At 32.9% G+C, this 21,638-nt stretch overlaps 1 pseudogene; it reads left to right on the forward strand.

The window, feature by feature from the left end:
* Nucleotides 1-21,638, forward strand: part of LOC114398544 — a 60,984-nt pseudogene that overhangs the window by 35,169 nt on the left and 4,177 nt on the right.

The raw sequence follows: 21,638 nt of genomic DNA on the forward strand, positions 1-21,638 counted from the left end.
AAATATAATATATAGTAAAATAATAAATATGATTAAATGTTTTATTCATTAAGTCATATGTATTCATTAAATTTTCATTAAATATAATAAATGTATAAAATTCATTTCTTTGAATATTTATAACTTTTTTTATTAAATATCAAATTTATTAAAATAGTATATGATTGATAAAAAAAATCACAATTAAATATTATATTATACTACCTCTAGTCTTTTATACAAACAAGAACATTGTTTTGGTCCAATTATAAAAAATACACACTCACTTTTAAATATATTAATTTTTTTATATTCTTAATTTATTATGATTTTTTCTTAATTATGAGACATTCCTTACTTTTGTATGAAAATAGAGACATTCATCATGTTATTATCAATACAAGTCGCACCCAATTATTTGACATGTCAAACACACTTTTTATTAGAGGTGTATATGGGTTGGGTTGGTTGGATTTGGCTAAACCTGTCACCCAACCAATAAATTTTTTTTGGATTGGATTGGATTTAGTTTTTGAAATTTTTTTACCAAACTCAACCCAAACCAATCTGGTCATTGTTGGGAAGATTCGAGGGGTACACTTGCCACATAAGGAAGCCTGACACCCAACACATCTCCCCCTCAAGTGTGAGTCTCTTCCACATGGTAGTCTCCCCCTCGAGCGGAAGTCTTTATCATCCACGAGTATGGTCACCTGCTGATACCAATTGTTGGGGAGATTCGAGGGGTACACCTGTGGACCACGAGCCACCACATAAGGAAGTCTGACACCACACTCTAATCCAAAACCTTAAAGCTCAGGTTTATGGGTCTTCTCCTCACTTATATGGTGCTCAACCTTTCCACTTCTACCCGATGTGGGATTTCACCTCACACTTGTAACCCAACAGTCATGAATGAGTTAGGTCAATTGGGTCACAATATTTTAAAAATAATTTTATTTTACAAAATTTAAATTTGAATAATAAGTATGTACTAGTCTCAAATGGACTTTTTTAAAATTTGAATTGTTTTGTGACTTATAACCAATATCCTTCATGTCCATAGTCGATTTGTCCAGAACATAATATATCTCAACACTTTGAGAGTGTTTCTCATATGAAATACTTCACACGCCCAACAATAGTGATACAAAATAAAATTGGTACAAAATAAAATTGAAAGTAATAATGCATTTTGTTGGACCACAAAATAAAATTGAGTTTTGATTTTGTGTATATTATTATTAAAATAATATATATGTTTAGGTCAAATTAGTTCACGGGTCTAAAATATAAAATATGTTACCCAACCAGTATTGGATTTAATTGGATGGGGTCAAATTTGACTCAAACACTTCAAAAACTCAACATATATTTGCATTGGGTTGAATTCGCAGGTCACCAGACCCATAAACATTCCTACTTTTTATCATTAAATTAATAATTTAATAATTAAGTTTTATCCTTTAATTTTCTTCAATCGATACTAAAATTTCTTTCATCAACACAAGATACAAGGTATACATACTTATAAGTCACCATTAAAAGTATTTTTTATTAACTAACGAAATTTTATTTTTTAAAATTTAAATTTTTAAACACGTGTATTTCTTCAGTCCGGCAGATAGAGGATGTCCTTTAATTATTATTTTTTCATCACTTGGTAACTTTTTTTACGTCCCCACCAACCCCAGGATTATTATCAAATACACAATATTAATTATATGTTTTACATAATTAAATGAAGTCATGAAGGGATCCCTGTCAAATTGAACCATATATAAGTGACTCATTCATGAAACAAATTCAAGTCTCATACACAATCCTCTTGTAGATTATTATTATTATTATATTCTCTCTTTGTAATCATCTTTGTTGGTCTCATTCTCCCATGGCGATGGTGATTCTCACAACCCTTTTGGTGATTTTTGCGACTGCTATTGAAGGTTTCATATGACACCGTCACATGTTACTGGCTCAATCCAATGCGCATAAGAACAATCATGGAGAGACAAGGAGTGCATGGTCCCAAACCTCGCTTTCTTACAGGCAACATCATAGACATGACCTCCTTTGTTTCACGAGAAATGAAAACCATCAACCATGACATTATTGGTCGCCTTTTGCCACATCTAATTTTATGGCGTGACGGATCTGAAAATTTTAAGTTGTGAAGAATAGTGTTTATATATAAATTTGTGATAATAATCATATTATAGATTTTATTTTTAATTAAATTTTAAATTATTGGATAAATTTACATATGTATGTGTGTGCCTCTATGAAGTTACGCATAATATACAGCACATATCATACGAAAATATGAAAAATAAAATTATTAATTAAGATTAAAATTCCACAAAATCAATTCTTATCGTATCTATCATTCATGTTTAAATGTATGATAAAAATTTAGAGACTATTATGATATCCCGAGAAATCTAAGAGTTTTGGTATAATTATTATTTGGGCAAACTGTTGAATGAGTTTGAACACATCAAAGAAAAGAGAAAAGAAAGAGAAAGAGAAAACAAAAAGTTTCTCAAAACTAAAACTCTTAAATTTCAGAATATACCATAAAATTTCTCTCAAATTAGTTATTCTTGTATATCATCATATATGTCCCTTTATGTATATAGTATATTTTTTGTATCAGAATATATATATATATATATATATATATATATATATATATATATATATATATATATATATATATATATATATGTGTGTGTGTGTGTGTTTTCATATTCACATTAATAGAATATCTAATGGAACATATTACATGAGAAATGAGAACAATTAATTTAGTATTAAGTTTTAGCAGTTAATTGTTTATGATTCATGTATGTTTTTATGATAAAAACTAACTGTAGTGCATGTTTCATCAAATACGTCCTTATTATATATGTATATGTATACGTGTATTAATCTTATTTTCTTATGGGCGTTAATGGGATTATGTAGGAAAGAGGTTCCTATAGTGGAATGGTATAGAACCAAGGTTGTGCCTGACACTGAAATGATCAAGGAGTTTCTGTCAAAGTACAGTACCACATCTGGGAAATTGTGGCAGCAACAACAAGGGACCAAACATTTCATTGGGAGAGGCTTGTTGATGGCAAATGGTGAAGATTGGCGCCACCAACGTCACATGGTTGCCCCTGCATTCATGGGAGACAGACTTAAGGTATTTGTACATATATAGGTGTTGATGCTTATTTAATTAGTAACACATGAATATTTTTGGGTTGTGTTTTTTCTTAGACCCACTTTTATTTTGAATTGCTGATTGGTTGAGAGAAATTTTAGCAGTACACTTTTAACATACTATTTTAAATAATTTTTTTTATTAGCTGAAGTTATTGGGAATATCCATTCTAAAATTTCAACAATTAGTTCAATTGAGTGTTTTTGAGATTAAGTGGAATATTGTGACTATTAGTTTGGAAGTGGTGATAATTTTTAAGAGAAATATCCCTTAGAATTTTAAGAAACAATCAATTTGTGATTATTTAGGATATTTTTATAACTTGTCTCACCATCATTGTAAAGAGGTTTTTGATATGAGAAGAATGTGTCTAAACAGAAGAGATGTGAGTCTAAAAACATGCGAGTCTCTTGTGATTGAGAATGTCGGTAATTTTTTAATTTTTAAGTAGAAAACTTAAGTTCCTTCAAAAAATAAAAAGTAGTACAAGACTTCAGTTTGTACGATAGTACAATATATGCGGAGGACTTTTTTTCTTCTAATTTTTTTGCAAAAACTTGTAAGATAAAGTTTTATCAAGTTTGTCTAAAAAAACTTGAGTTTTTTCAAGCGTGTCAAAAAATTTGTAATGTATATAAGTTTTTTTAAGTTTGTCTAGAAAATTTAGTGATCTTATTTGAGATAGTAAACATTTGTTGAGAGACTTTTCTAGACATAAATAAGATGTGTCAAACTATGTTAAATTCATATCTTTCACTTTTGTATTGATGTTGCTGCTTGCAAGTGCTCTAGCATTTGATCCTTGTATGATCCTTATGTGTGCAAGGTTTTTTTCTAACACTCATCATCTTGATTATAAATGGTTTGACTTAAAATGTTGATGAATGTTTTATGTATAGAACTATGTTGGGCACATGGTGGAATGCACAAAAGATATGTTTCAATCACTACAAGATGCATTAGAGGGTGGCCAAACTGAGGTAGAGATTGGAGAGTGCTTCATTGAATCTCAAGAGTGAGTTTGAGTTTGGCACAATGTAACGACCCGCCTCGTCGCTACGGTATCCACACTCTAATATTCGATAATTTCAATTTTTATAAAAAGAACTCCCTTAATTTTTTTATTATGAAAATAGAAGTGATTTTGTCACAACATAAATTCATCCAACAACACGCCATTACTTAAGTGATTATGCATAATTACATAGAAACAATAATTCGGTACATGTCATACACATAACGAAAATTAAATATGTTCATATATATATATATATATATATATATATATATATATATATATATATATATATATATATATATATATATATATATATATATAAAATTAAAATTTCAGTTTTACATCTTTAACTCAACAAAATAAAACTTAAAAGCCAACTACGGAGGAGTTGATTACAAAACACAACTCTCTCCCAAAATAACGCCAACGTCATCACGTCGGCTCGGCGGCTCCTCACCAGAATCTTACTCCCTACACCCTGCCACTGTTATTCTGCTCCCACGAACAAGGTTCGTGATGATCACAGGTATCAACCACACGATACAAAATTGCAAGGGTGAGTTTATTATAAAAGAACCAATACCAATTCCAAATAACCACAATTAGCAAGGGACATAGGCAAACATGATAAGCATAGACAACAATCATTATTCAACACTCATATCCAACAAATATTCATCATTCACATCCAAAGATTACTCATCATCCATCCATGGACCCAATCAAGACTGCACAGAATGATCCATGCACCTAACTCAACACTCAGATGCAATGTGGTACGTACCAACAACAACCAAATCTCAGGAAATAGCCTAAGCGTGTCCACACGACACTCTCACTTAGTGAACTGTGCTAAGTTTGTCGAGACCACCCGGTTGTGCACGTAACAGCCCCCCTCCCATAGGTGATCAGCCTGGGAGCCCAAAGGTGTTCCCTACCAGGTGACAGCCCCCTAGTACAAAGTACACTTGGCCACAGTTACTCTATTTTCTGTGTCGTATGAGCTATGATCACGACCAAAAGTAAGTGCCCAAGACCATGGACCAATTAAAGCACCTAAGCATCCCCTCAAGAATGCTTAGATTCTCTAACCACGCTAGTTACCCACGTCTGGGCCATCCGACAAGGTCAGTGCACTCTACCCCCCTATGACATACACTTCATACGACGTATGATCGTGGCCAAAAGCTAGTGCCAAAGACCCTGGAAGGTCAGTGCACAGTGCCCCCCACGATCATACACAACATCCAACGTATGAACGTGGCCAAAAGCTAGTGCCAAAGACCCTGAAAGGTCAGTGCACAGTGCCCCCCACGAACATACACAACATGCACATGCCAATGCATTTCCAACATCAATCAACAAATCGTATTTCCATGTCATTCACAACATAAATATCATCTCATCTCAATGACGTTATCAACAACAACAACAACAACCTCATTTCATATTCACATATTCATCAATAATAACAATTCATGTTGACATGGTTTTTATTAACAACGTCATCTCAAATCAATATCATCATAATTATCATTATCATCACATATCAATTAAAATCCTCAATAGCAACATCAACAACAATTCAAACAAACACAACAATATCATTTCCACACGCACGGTCTTCAAACAACACATTTCAAACAACCAAAACAATATCATTCATCACAATACATATATATATCGCATCCCATTAGTTAAAACATAATTTTCTTTGAAGAAAAATCAGCATGCGACAAGGACAGGCAGATATCCTCATAGCTAGGTTCCCTGACCCTAACTATGGTGTTAAAACGGTAAATTTTATAATAAACTCCCATTACCTATCGTGAGCTACCCCGTGGATTCCTCGTCGCGTCACTTGAAGATTCCTTTTCGTCCTTGCTCGTCGATTCCATGTAAGCCTCTACTATGCCAAAACGAAGGAGACTTAGTATGGATTTCAGAAAACAAAGCTAGTAACAGTGCTCTGGGTCAAACACCCACATCACTACTTGAAAGAGCTGAGAGCATTTCGGGTTTTACAAAGGAACATCATTTGGAAATTCCGACCACGCCAATGTGACCGGGGTTCAGTGTAGGTTACGAAAATAACATGCATTTCATGAAAGGATAACGTTTACAAAGTCTCTTTCTCTAAGGTTTTTCAAAGGAAGCATAAGACATGCAATGGCGGTTGCAAAGTTAGAAAAGATGCAAAGACAAGATGGAACTAACAAGAAACAAGCATAGAATCATGGTTACCTCGAAAGAAAACGAAAGATCAGATTAGGGTTTTCGTTCTCTACCGAAACTGCAAGCCAAGTTGGAAATTCTGCTTCGGTTGAAGGGTTCCTCTCGGTGTGGGTTTTCAATGGAGAACAATGATGGTTTGTGGTGGCTAATGGTGGATGTGGGTGATGGAGAAAGTACTTGGAACTTTAGAAATGGATTTGGAAGAAAGAAAGAAGAATAAATGGCATTTTTCCTAAGCTACAAGAAAGCAAAGGCTGAAATGCTTAAATAAGAGATGCTCTCGGAAACGGAAGCTTCTAGCACACTCCAGATATTTTATCAAATATCCCAACGGTTAAATCATGGTAAAGTTTCTTGTGAAGTTGCAAACCAAATTTCGAGAAGATCCAACGGTTAACAAACGCTGGGCATCGTTTTTACCGAGGCAACTCCATGTAGCTTTCTCTAGAAGCTTCATTAAGAGGCTTCCTCCAGAAGCTTCCTCGTGGCTTCTTTGAGAAGCTTTCTCAACAAGCTTCTTTGAGAAGCTAGATCCTTATCTATCCACACCCCTCTATTAACTAAATTAACTTCCTTAAAAATAATTACGGATGAAAATAACGCAACAAATAATCAAACATCAAACATAATTACTAATAATATATAGATATATATATCAGGGTGTTACACACAAGCTATCAGAAGGGAAAGCAAATATTTCATCTCCTCACACAGCTACAGAGTAGAGTTGCTCAAGCAACTCGCCATCTTTTCTTTCCTGGAAGCTGGTATGTGACTTTAATTAGGATTTTGTATATAGAAATTATATTGAGGGAGAATGAGAAATATTTTTTTACCATAGATATGAATGGATCAAAATCATGAGTCTCATCCAATAAAAATTAAGTACGCCAGTTAATGATACCAAGTCATTCATAATGGATTTTAACAATCAACTGTAATAATTTTGGTCTTAACATTTTGGAAAATGAAAGGCTCATCAGTTTTGGAATTGAGAAGCCAAATTGAATGGCTACTAATGGCTTGGAATGACCAATAATGAGTGGTAATGGCTACTAAATGCATTCTTGATGGTAAAATGCTTATATATAGCACATGTATTTGAACCTTGAGCTTATCTCTTCCAATTCATCTGATACACCATCTAGAGAGAGAAAGAGAGAGAGAGCTTGAAAGAACCAAAACAAGGCAACTCTTTCATGACAATGGCTGGAGGTATAATTTGATTTTTGTTTTTCCGTATTTTGTTAATGACCTGTGTTTCTTTTTGTAGTTTGTAACATCACAAGTTAAAAAGTTTAGTTTAACATTTGGTATCAGAGCCTCAGTTGCCTCTGCCTTGTCCATTTTCAGTTTTCGGTATTTTTCCGATTTAATTTCACGAAAAATCATACGTTTTGCACTAGTTGGGTGTCGAACCCATGACTGGTTCTGCTTTACAATTTATGAAATTCTAATTGTACTTATATAATGAATTTTATCCCACAGGAATTTTTATTATATTTGTATAATTAATTGGGATAAAATGACATATTATTTTTCATGGTTTACCCACAGGCATCATAAGGTATGTATAATTTGTCCATTTTATCATAAAGTAAATATTTACGATAGAAATTAAATTATTTTCATGTTGTACCCGTAGAGCATGAATTTGAGCATGTAATTTGATTATTCTATCATAAGGTTTAATTGTTTCTTATTGAATTAAAAATTTAGCCCACATACAATTTTTATGTCACAAGATTCAATTTTATGGTATGTTTACATTGGTAAAAGATACAATTAAGATTAGTATGCCTCAAATTTTGACATAAGCCTTTGAATTTTGCAGTTTCTCAAACTAATTAGTTTTTCTAATATTCAATGTGATGTCTCCGAACTCAAAGGAGATAACTATAAGATATGGAAGGAGAGAATTCTTCTGCAATTGGGGTGGATGGACATAAACTATGCTATAAGGAAAGATGAACCACCTGCAATCACTGATGAAAGTAGCCCAACTGATGTTGCGCTATATGAGCGGCGGGAGCGATCCATCCGGCTTAGCGTGATGTTCATTAAGATCAAAATCTCGGCTGGAATACGTGGTTCTGTTGACCAGCATGAAAAGGTCTGAGACTTGCTTAAGGCCATTGATGATCAGTTCATCACTTCATATAAGACTTTAGCAAGCACCTTGATCATGAAGTTCTCCTCTCTTCGACTCACTAGTGTTAAAGGTGTGCGTGAGTACATAATGAAAATGCGAGATATTTCAGCTCAACTTAAGAAACTAGAGGTTGATATGTCTGAGTCCTTTCTAGTACACTTCATTTTGAACACCCTTCCACATGAATATGGGCTGTTTAAGATTTCCTACAACACACATAAGGATAAATGGTCTATCAATGAATTAATGACCATATGTGTTAAGGAAGAAGAAAGGCTTGTAATGGAGATGGATGAGAGTGCATTGCTGACAACTGCTTATGGAAGAACAAAGCAACTAAGTCTCAAGCTAATCAGAAGGGGAATGGTAAAATACCACCTCAATCTGATATTAAGAAAATGACAAAGTGTTTCTTTTGCAAGAAGAAGGGACACATGAAGAAGAATTGCCTCGAATTCCAGAAATGGCTAGAGAAGAAAGGTAAATCAATATCATTACTATGCTATGAATCTAATATGGTTAGTGTTAATATTAACACCTGGTGGATTGATTTTGGATCTATTATTCATATTGCAAATTCTTTACAGGGTATGCAAAACCTAAGGAAACAAGCATTTTATCAGGCAATAAGCTAGGCTCACATGTGGAGGCCATTGGAACTTGCATTTTATCTTTAAGTAATGGCTTTAATTTAAAATTAGAAAGGACCTTTTATGTATCAAGTTTTTTTCGAAACTTGATTTCTATTTCTATACTTGTACCTTTTGGATATTCCTTTAATTTTAAAGACACATCATTTGAGTTATTTTATAATTCTGAATGTGTTGGGAATGGTATCTTGTTTAATGGTCTTTAGCTTCTTGGTTTACAAAATTATGCCACTTATAGTTCAATGCATGTTCAAACTGATATTAAAAGGTGTAATATTAATGAGAATTCCTCTATGTTATGGCACCGGAGATTAGGACATATCTCCATTGGGAGGATTAAAAGGTTAGTGAAAGATGAGGTACTTAATACTCTAGATTTTGCTGACTTTAAGACTTGTGTGGACTGCGTTAAGGGTAAGCAGACCAACATATCTAAGAAAGGTGCTAACAGGAGTTCAAGCATATTAGAAATAATTCATACTAATATTTGTTGTCTAGATATGGATGCACGTGGTCAAAAATATTTTATCACCTTTATAGATGATTATTCACAATATATAAATGTTTATTTGCTTCATAACAAATACGAAGCATTGGATGCCTTCAAAGTCTTTAAGGCTGAAGTTGAGAACCAATATGGCAAGCAAATAAAAATAGTGAGATCTGATAGAGGTGGAGAATACTATGGCAGATATACCGAGAATGGACAAGCACCTGGTCCCTTAGTTTCTTCAAGAACATGGGATTGTTGCCCAATACACTATGCCTGGTTCTCCAAATCAGAATGGTGTGGCAGAAAGAAGGAACCAAATATTATTGGACATGGTGCAGAGTATGCTTAGCAACTCCAATCTTCCTAAATCCTTGTGGGCTAAAGCACTAAAGATGATAGTGTATAAATTAAATCGTGTTCCAACCAAGGTTGTCCCAAAGACACCTTTTGAGTTGTTTAAAGGTTGGAAACCGATTTTGAAACATATGTGCGTTTGAGGTTGTCCGTCTAAGGTGAGAATATATAACCCACAAGAGAAGAAACTTGACCCGAGGACTATTAATGGGTATTTCATTGGATATGCCGAAAGGTCTAAAGGTTATAGGTTTTATTGTCCATATCATATTACTAGGATTGTGAAATCAAGAAATGCCAACTTTCTTGAAAATAACTTGATCAGTGGGAGTGATCAATTGAGGGACTTAGGTTCTGAAATTGATTATATAGAGTCTCAACCTTCCACATCAAGTGAAAGATTGGTTGTAATTCATACCCCTCAAGTTCAAAGGGATGATGAACAACACATGATTGACATTCCACAAACTGTTGTTGATAATCCAGTAGATCGAGTTGATCATCAAATTCGTGAAAATGATGAACAACCAGTTGAACAACATGATCCCCAAGAAAATGTTGATGAAACATTAAGGAGGTCTACTAGAGTAAGAAAATCAACTATTCCTAGTGATTATATTGTATATTGGCAAGAATCTGACTATAATATTTGAGCTGAAAATGATCCAGGAACTTTTGATCAAGCCATGAGTTGTAAAGAGTCAAATTTATGGTATGATGCCATGAAGGATGAGATGAATTCCATGCAGAGTAACACAGTTTGGAATCTTGTAGAGTTGCCTAATGGGACAAAGGCCATTGGATGTAAATGGGTCTTTAAGACCAAAAGGGATTCATTAGGCAACATTGAGAGATACAAGGCAAGGCTTGTTGCTAAGGGATTTACTCAAAAAGAAGGAATCAACTACACAAAGACTTTTTCTCCAATATCTAAGAAAGATTCTCTTCGTATTATCTTGGCATTAGTTGCTTATTTTGACCTTAAGTTGCAACAAATGGATGTGAAAACAACTTTTCTTAATGGTGATTTAGAGGAGAAGGTTTATATGAAACAACCTGAAGGCTTCTCCTCTAGTAGTGGTGAGCATTTGGTTTGCAAGCTTAATAAATCTATATATGGTTTAAAACAAGCCTCCCATCAGTGGTACCTTAAGTTTCATGGGATAATTTCTTCATTTGATTTTGATGAAAACCCCATGGACCAATTCATATGCCACAAGGTCAGTGGGAGTAAATATGTTTTCTTGTTTTATATGTAGATGATATGTTACTTGCAGCCAATGATCGGGGTTTGCTACATGAGATGAAACAATTTCTCTCTAAGAATTTTGACATGAAAGATATGGGTGATGCATCTTATGTCATCGGCATTAAGATTCATAAAGATAGACCTCAAGGTATTTTGGGTCTATCACATGAAACCTATATTAACAAAATTCTAGAGAGATTTCAGATGAAAGATTGTTCACCAAGTGTTGCTCCCATTGTGAAGGGTGATAGGTTTAATTTGAACTAATGTCCAAAGAATGACTTTGAGAGGGAACAGATGAAAAACATTCCTTATGCTTTAGTTGTTGGAAGCCTTATGTATGCTCAAGTATGCACAAGACCTGACATTGCTTTTGTTGTTGGAATGTTAGGAAGATATTAGAGTAATCCAGGTATTGACCACTGGAGAGCTGCTAAGAAAGTGATGAGGTACCTTTAGGGGATCAAAGATTACATGCTTATGTATAAACAGACAGACAATCTATATGTGATTAGTTATTCAGACTCAGACTTTGCTGGTTGTGTTGACTCTCATAAATCAACATCTAGGTACATTTTCATGATGGCTGGTGGAGCTATTTCATAGAGGAATGTTAAGCAAACTCGGACTGCTACTTCTACCATGGAAGCTGAGTTTGTCTCTTGTTTTGAAGCTACATCACATGGTGTATGGCTTAAGAGTTTTATTTCTGGGCTGAAGATAATTGATACTATTTCAAGGCCTTTGAGAATTTTTTGCGATAACTTGGCTGCTGTCTTTATGGCTAAGAATAATACAAGTGGAAGTCGAAGTAAGCACATCGACATTAAGTACTTAGCCATTAGAGAAAGAGTAAAAGACAAGAAAGTGGTCATTGAACATATAAGCACTAAGTTGATGATCGTTGATCCTTTAATTAAGGGTGTGCCACCGTTTAAATTTAAGGATCATGTAGAAAGAATGGGACTTGGTTCCACTTTATGATTGTATACTTACATGTTAAAATTGAAACTTTTATGTTGTGTTATTTTCTCATATTTAGGTGCACATTGATTTATTTGAGAAAAATTATGTTTTGGACCAAGAATAAACATTGGGTTTATTTATTAAGTTTCATTACCACTTTGAGTATACTGCTTGAGAAATTGAGCATATTGTAATACATGGATGATATTACTCGTTATAAGAGGAACTATCACTATGATTCGTATATTCATTTCTTAAGAAGATTGAGCATTGAGTCAAAATGTTTGGACCAAGTGGGAGAATGTAATAATTTTGATCTTAACATTTTGGAAAATGAAAGGTTCATAAATTTTGGAATTGAGAAGCCAAATTGAATGACTTCTAATGGGTTGTAATGACCAATAATGAGTGGTAATGACTACTAAATGCATTTTTGATGGTAAAATGCATATATATAGCACATGTATTTGATCCTTGAGCTTATCTCTTCCAATTCATCCGATACACCATCTAGAGAGAGAAAGAGAGAGAACTTGAAAGAACCAAAACAAGGCAACTCTTTCATGACAATGGCTGGAGGTATAATTTGATTTTTGTGTTTTCTTATTTTATTAATGACATGTGTTTCCTTTTGTAGTTTGTAACATCACAGATTAAAAAGTTTAGTCTAACATCAACAAGGTTGACACAAGTTGTAACCACTTGTGTCCCTTAATTAAAATAGTTCACAGCTTGAATCTTGGTAGATCCTTGAGTATGAAATAAATCTGACCGAAAGGGAAATATACACATGCTCACAGTCCTCGACAAAGATTAGTTATCCCTTCTAATGTGAACTATTTCGTAGCAATACCATAGTCAGTAAAAAATAATAAATTTTAACAGCGTAACAGTCTCCATGAGAAACGTCATTGTTGTTTGTTAACCAACGCCAAAATGATGGTGAAACTAACGAAGCAATTGTCACATTGTACTTCTTGATCAAATCTAACAATGTAGTAATCTAAAACTTCTGCACAATCAGCACCGCCGCACTATAGCATGAATCCCGCAAAGGAAAATTGAATTGAGCATTTAGATGAGACATAGGCAGCTCACAGAGTGGCATATCTTTGCCGTTGAATAATGGTGCGATTTTTCACTGTCAACTAAATGTGCCATAGTGGTTACAGAGGTTTTCACGTGTTTTAACGGAGAGGAAGAAAGAACATAGAAGGAAAACTGAGAAGCATGAACAGAGAGGGATAACATTGTTAAACATTTGTGATCAATGGACGTGGCTAATTTTTATTGGATGGAACAGGGGATGAAATTGGTGATTTTGATATAGATATGAATATGTCAAGTAATAAAGGTGAATAAAGAAAATTGTAATCATGTTTTTTTACAGTCAAATTTTAATCTTATATGTACAGTTGTTTGTTTAAAATTTGTTAATTAATCTAATAATAACTAGTGAAAATTACAACAAAAATCCTATCCAAGATGAAATCAATTACATAAATCATAGGATATTATAATCAAATTCTCGTGAATATTATTTAATGTAATGTGATATCTCTCTTAACAATTTACTATAATGTTTTTCTTAGTCTCTTTCTCCCTTTTTAAAATAAGTAAAAATCATGTAATTTACTCTCATTCACTAATATTTTTAGTCATTTTCTTTGCCCCGTGCCTAAACAACATTGATTGATTTTGTATTAGTTTTTCCATAACCAACATCTCATTTCTTCGTATAATCATTTTGTATATTATCATTTTTTGTGTTGTCACATCTAGTTTAACATTCTCAGTTTTTTACTTCATCCTTCTCTCTTGTTATCCATCTTCATAAATTTCCTACATCATTTTGTAATATGGATATCAAATATTTAAATTTAAAAGCATGTGGTATGTTCTCACTTTTATTTAAAGGTCATTTTTTTTTCTTATTTCCTACCAAAATAACAATGCATATACTCTGTGTTACTCACACTCAAGTTAAAAAAATCCTTTGGTTTCGAAATCTATCTCCAAAGCTCAAGTTTAAAGTTAACCTCTTTCTTTCCTTTCATTTCTCGATCAAAACTATATTATCCTTCAAAAACATGAAATTAAGGATAGTAATATTGTCCTTATAAAAAAAATTCTTTACTCTCATATTTTCTCACACTAATAGTTGCTCCATCATACATGTGACATGTATAACATGAATATAAGTCACACAAACACCTTTCTTTTTTTAACTCTTTTACAAAACTTTACTTGACACTTGATCATATATTTTTTCAACATTCATAAAAATCACATCCATGGCTTTTCTTCTTTGGTACCTTTCCGTCAACTCCCATAAAAAATAAATGACTTCTTTTGTAAACCTTTGTGGCACAAAACCAAATTAATTCTTTGCAACCTTAGTCATTTCTTTTAATCTATGATTAACCATTTTTTAATCTATGTATAATCACTTTTATATATATAGTTCACTCAATTTTGAATATCTATTTTGTTCTTAAATAGAGGAACCAAACTGTTCCTCTTCCATTTCCTAGACTTTAAAATCTCATTGACTTAGTGAACCGGATGATAACTTATTCTTCCACACACCTCCAAACTTTTATAGAAATACCATTTAGATCAACAATTTTACCATTAACTATTCATCATATATAGAAATTCCTTTACTTCCCTGTCCTGAATTCTACAAAAACTAGCCAAACAAATTTTGTTTATTTTCTTGAATTCCTAGTCCTTCCACATTACAAATCGTTTACAACCATAAATAAAATTTTCAAAATTAATTTTGATCAATTTTAATTCTATTCAGGTGATTAGTCAAAATTTAATCTTAAATTTATATGTTGTAGGTTTTTCCAAGCAAGTATAACAGAGAAATAAAGTATGTGAAGATGGAGGTGGAGATACTCTTGATGGAGATCATAGAGAGTAGAAAATATTGTGTTGAAATGGGGAGAAGCAATTTTTATGGGAATGATTTGTTGGGTATACTCTTGGATGAGATCAAGAAGGAGGGTGGTACCTTGAATCTACAACTAGTTATATGGATGAATGCAAAACATTTTTCTTTGCTTGACATGAAACCACTGCACTCTTGCTCACTTGGATAGCTATGTTGCTAGCAAGCAATCCACATTGGCAAGACAAAGTTAGAGCTGAAGTCAAAGAGGTCTTCAAGGGGGAAACTCCATCAGTTGATCAACACTCCAAGCTCACTTTGGTTAGTATATCTCAAACTACAATGATTTTCTCCTCCTATGTGTTTGATTTTTCTTTTAAAATATTAAGTTATATCTTAAATAAAGAATTTAATTTTGATATAATATTAGTATAATCAATTAATTAAAAACAATGTTGGATATAATTTTTAAAATAATTATTATAAAAAATACAAATATTTAATTATATAATAATTTATAATTAAACTAGAAAGTACTTGTGCATAGCACAAGCAGGAGAGAATAAAAAGCACATGACCTCTTGTTGGACAAGTGACCTCAATAACTTAAGAGGGGGGTGAATTAAGTTTCAAAATTTCTCACTAGCAAACTTTTAACCCCCTTCTAAATGATAGACTCAGAATGCAGAAGAAGAAACAACAATCAATTTAATAATGTTCTTTAAACATGCAAGATAAAATTGATTGCAATAACATAAATGAGATAAGGGAAGAGAGAAATGCAAACTCGATTTATACTGGTTTGGCCACTTCCCGTGCCTACGTCCAGTCCTCAAGCAACCCACTTGAGATTTTCCATTATCTCTTTAAATCCTTTACAGACTTTGAACACACCTTGGGATCCCTCACCCTTGTGTTCAAAGATTCTCCAAGAGACAACCCGTCTCTTGATTACAATTCTCACAATCCAAGAGACAACCAGTCTCTTGATTACAACTGACTTTATGAGATGAACAAAAAGATTTTTCTCCTTTAGAGTGGATGATACAAATTAAAGTTCCTAGAGGAAGTTTTCTCTTTTAGAGATGATAATACAATTTGAAGTTCCTGGATGAATTCTCAATAGATTTGCAAGTGTTTGCCCAAGAGTTGTTGAGAGAGCATTTAACAATTAAGTTCTCTTAGAATATCTTTCTCTTGCTTTTCGAAGTCAGACACACATATATATAGACCCTTCGTGCCTTTTCAAAATGGTTTGAAGAGATGTGTCTTTTCAAAAAACTTTTTCTGAAATTCTTCACTGGTAATCGATTACAGGTTTCTGGTAATCGATTACATAGTTATATTTTAAAAGGTCATGTCTTTTCAAAGTGTTTTCTGAAGTGTCGTTGCTGGTAATCGATTACATGATTCAAAATTCAAATTCAAAACCCTTTTTAAACCCTTTGCTTCAAACTTGTCTTCTATCTGTTAATCGATTACACTACCTGATAATCGATTACCAGAGTCTTGGATGATGGAAACAATGTGCTTTGAGACAAAAGCTTGATCTTGAATTAATCTTGAAGCAATGCTTGTTTGTTGAAGCAACCTTGTATTAATCTTAAAGCAATGTTTAACCTTTGAATGTTTGTTGAAGTAATCTTGAAAGCAACCTTGTTTGATTATTCTTTGGCATCATCAAAATCATGTATTCATACATTCACATTCCCCTCCTTTTTGATGATAACAATTATTATCAAGTGAATTCTTTTTCAGCATCATGAAAACCTGCATTATTCACATTCTCCCCCTTTTTTATGATGACAACCATTATCAAATATATTCTTTTTGACATCATCAAAACCTGCATGATTCACACCTTTGTTAGATAAAATTTATGTTTGATAAAATTAGTTGAGAAGTTAGTTGAAAGTTGGATGAAAACTGAAAAACTAATCGAAAGCTAAAAGCTTTTAACTTTATTTATTAAATTATAAATGTTCAATAAAACTAACTATTGAAATAGCTTTAAAATATAAAATAACATATTTTAAACAAGTAATAAGGAAATTGAATAAATATTTAAAGATAAAAATAATTAAAAAATAAGAAGATAACATTTTAAAAAAAACACTAAAAATTACTTTAAAAAATTAATGACTAAACAATCAAATAAGTTTTTCAGCAAATAAAAAACTAAAAATTATAACTAAAATGAGTCGCCGAACATAACCAAAATGTTAACATTGGTGGCGGGTGAGGAATACAAACGAATTAGTTTTTAATAATGGACAAACCTATCTTGAAAGGGTGCTAGATCTCATTAGAATCCGGTCATGGCAGTGGTGTTGTGCTAAGTTAAAGTCCTGCAACTTCTCGTTTTATGAATGGAATATTCATTGTTAAATATGTGGCTGAAGTTGGTGCAACCAATCAACATAGGAGGAAGGTATGTGAGTTGGGATGTAAAGGGGTGACTCTGATGCTTAGGATATTATTTTGTATATGATCGATGCTTAGGATAGCTTTATTTGATCAGTTGTACCTTTTATATTTTACCATTTTAGTTAGGACGTACGGTAGAATAATAAATAAGACTTAAAATAAATTTTAATTTTTTTTAAATTTAAATGTGAGAGATATATTTGAGGTTTTTGTGTTAATATATTAGACATTTTTTTAGGAAATTATCATAAATCCAATTATTTTTGCTGCTTATATGAAGCTTTTTTTATTTTATAAAAATGAATAAAAATTAATTTTTTATTAATTAACCTAAAGTTTGAGTTTTAATTACTTTGCCTTAAGTCGGTTAGCCCTCTTGGATTATGGTATATTTACGTGAGATTCCTTCACATAAATATAAGTAACCAGTACTAGATAAAAACCATGATCTGTACTTTTTTATTTTCTGCCTCTGGCGTTGGTATTACTTGTTCCACTATTAATGAATTGTGTTTCTTTGGCTGATAAAAAAATATACAAGTATAGATAATAGTGTAAAAACTATTTATACTACTTATTACTAATATAAATAGTATAAGATAAACAAAATCTTTACATTGTATGTTAATACATTCTACTAAAATTCCAAAAGAAATTGTGCATGAAGAAATATTATTCTAACAACAAAACTAACCTAAGGTGTTATTTGATGTTGCAGTTACCACTACTAAAAAAACACCTTTCAACGTCATTAAATTTAAGGCGGTTTTTAAAAACCGAGGTAGAAAAATAAGCAGTGGCATTATTGAAATTAAATGAAATTTTTTAAAAACGGTTATATAAAAAACGTCGTTGATATAAATGTATTTACAGTTACGAGGGCGTTTTTTACTCATGACCGTCTTTGATTTCAAATTAAATAATAAAATAAAATTTTTATTTTTCGGGTCTACACTGTTTCGTCCTTGCTTCTAAGCTCCGTCTATTGCGTTTCTCGTTTTAGGGAAAAACCAAAAGTCTCTTGGCTTCGAGAGAACTCCACAGCATGCCAATGGCGGTCAATGGCTTCGATGTCGCACCTGGTCAACTTCCTCATGCACCAGAAGATCACCCACATCGGCCTCTACGACCCCAACCCCGACATCCTCCGCGCCCTGTCGGGTACCCACATCCACGTCACCATCAGCGTCCCCAACAACCAGCTCCTCGCCATCGCCTCCTCCAACACCACCGCCACCTCTTGGATCCGCAGAAACGTCGCCGCCTACCACCCCTCCACCCGCATCGCCGCCGTCTCCCTCGGCGACGAGGTCCTCTCCACCCTCCCCTCCGTCGCCCCCCTCCTCCTCCTCGCCCTCTGCTCCCTCCACGCCGCCCTCGTCTATTCCAATCTCCATAACGACGTCTTCGTTTCCACCCCTCACTCCGCCTCCGTCATCCTCAACCCCTTCCCTCCCTCCCAAGGCTTCTTCAACCAAACCCTAGAAACCTTCATTCTCCCTCTTCTCCATTTCCTCTCTCAAACAAATTCCCCCTTAATGCTCAACCTCTACCCTTACTACGTCTTCATGCAGAACAGAAACCTCGTCCCTCTCGAAAACACCCTCTTCAAATGGTGCCATATTATTGTAACCAATGGCATTACATGCATCAGTGCACAACAACAATAGCAATTACTTATCCTCTGCCTATGCCTAGTCATAAGTATGGTTCTCGTGGTATTTGTAAGCATACCAATATAATAATATATATGCTTTCCAGACTATTCTTGCTGAGATATATATATTTGCTTGTCTTCTTTTCTTTACCATTTTTTTATTAACTTAATTATCTGGATTTCTTATGCTTGTGCGTGCTGATTAATGAGAAAACTGGATTTGAAATATATTTGCTTGTCTTCTTTTCTTTACCATTTATAAAAGTGAAAAGCCATTTGGGTTTGGATTTGAAATATTGCAGAGAAAACTGGTATGGAAGGATTTCAATATTGCATATGAAGCAGGAGGAGTTGGAAAGGAAATTAAAATACCATTTCCTGCTTATGTGAATAATAACTCTTTAGAGATTCGCTTTTATTGGGCTGGGAAAGGGACAAATGCTATCCCATATAAATCAATATATGGTCCTCTTATATCAGCTATATCTGTCACTCGTGGTTAGTTGATTTGTCTCTTTGAGTTTATTCTTCTAATTTTACATTTGAAGTATCAAATGACACTAATTGCTCTTGTGCAATGCTGAAACAGACTCTACAGGTGGCAGCACGTCTGCAGGGGTTGTAGTCGGAGAATTTATATTAGGAAAAGAAATTCATTAGCAAAAGGTGATGATTATCTAGAATAAAGTAACCAACTATAAAAATATGGATAATTTTTTTATTCCAACTTAGTATATTTTTTGGTAACTAAAATAATGTATATTTTTTCAAGACTATCAATGACAAAAGATTTTCTCAAGATACATAAGACATCTCATTCGGTTTTATTCTATTGTCAGAGTTAAAGGATTTAAATATGCAAACGAGTTTATTTACTAACAACTTTGATATTTCCAACAAGATTGGAGAAGGAGGCTTTGGTCCTGTTTATAAGGTATCCTACAAGATATTACATATAACACCTTATAATTATTGTGAATGATCTATGGTAATTGTGTAGATGAATCATTAAATAATTTAGAAATTCATAAAAATTATATAACATTTTGCAAATGCAGGGCATTTTATCAAATGGCACGATAATAGCTGTCAAGATGCTTTCATCTAGGTCAAAGCAAGGAAATCGTGAGTTTATAAATGAGATAGGCTTGATTTCAGCGTTGGAGCACCCTTGTCTTATTAAACTCTATGGTTGTTGCGTTGAAGGAGATCAATTGTTGTTAGTATACGAATATATGGAAAACAATAGCCTTGCACAAGCTTTATTTGGTAAATAATTGTCTTACATAATCAATTAATTTGATTGCTTTTGATATGACTTAGTTTTCAATCTTAACATATATATGACTAAATGATATTGTTATCTAGCTAATTTTTGTTTACTTTACGAAGGTAGTGGAGAATTTCGATTAAAATTGGATTGGCCAAAAAGACACAAGATCTGCCTTAGTATTGCTAGAGGTTTGGCTTTCTTACATGAAGAATCAAGATCTGCCTTTACATATGAATACCCCTGCACATGGCACATTAGTAAAGCCAAGAATCAATTGCTTTTTCTTATTTTTTTGTCTTACATAATCAATTAATTTAATTGCCAATTGTCATAATGACACAATGTTGCCAAGCATATACTGCAACTCTTTATATTTATTATTTTATTTGGTCTTTGTTCATATTATACTTGCTTGGATCTCTCAAAGTTCTGCCATATATGCTTTCTCATCCTCATTTTGCAATCTATTTATTATCCTTGTGCTCATATATATATACACATACAAAGCTTTCATTATAATTTCTGATTGTAGAAACTTTGCTGCAGTATGTTAGTATGTTTTTTTCCAAGTGACACTCTTAGCCTTAAGTGATTGTACAATGCTGGTTTTTGTCAATTTCTATCTAAACAAAGTCTTCTTTCAATTGATATATATATATATATATATATATATATATATATATATATATATATATATAATTTATAAAAAAATATTACAATAAAACGTGAAATCACTAAATAAAATATTGCAACAAAACGTGAAATCACTTGCTGTAGTTTTTGAATTTCCCTTTAGGACTCTAGATATACTCTAGTTGTTTGCCATGTGTAGGAATATCTCTAGATATACTCTAGCTTTTTGAATTTTTCCCTTTACTGAGAAATTCTTCTTAACTAGATTGTATTTTTAGTTTAATTTTTATATATTATTAATTATTAATGGGAAGTTTTTTTCTCGATAATAATGGGAAGATTTTTATATTGGATCACTAAATAAATGGGAGTTATTTTGCATCATTCTTTAAGTTTAATTCTAACTAATGATTGTTGCACGTCATTTCCTGTATACTACATA

Source organism: Glycine soja, chromosome 19, assembly GCF_004193775.1.
Source record: "Glycine soja cultivar W05 chromosome 19, ASM419377v2, whole genome shotgun sequence".
NCBI classification, from domain to species: domain Eukaryota; kingdom Viridiplantae; phylum Streptophyta; class Magnoliopsida; order Fabales; family Fabaceae; genus Glycine; species Glycine soja.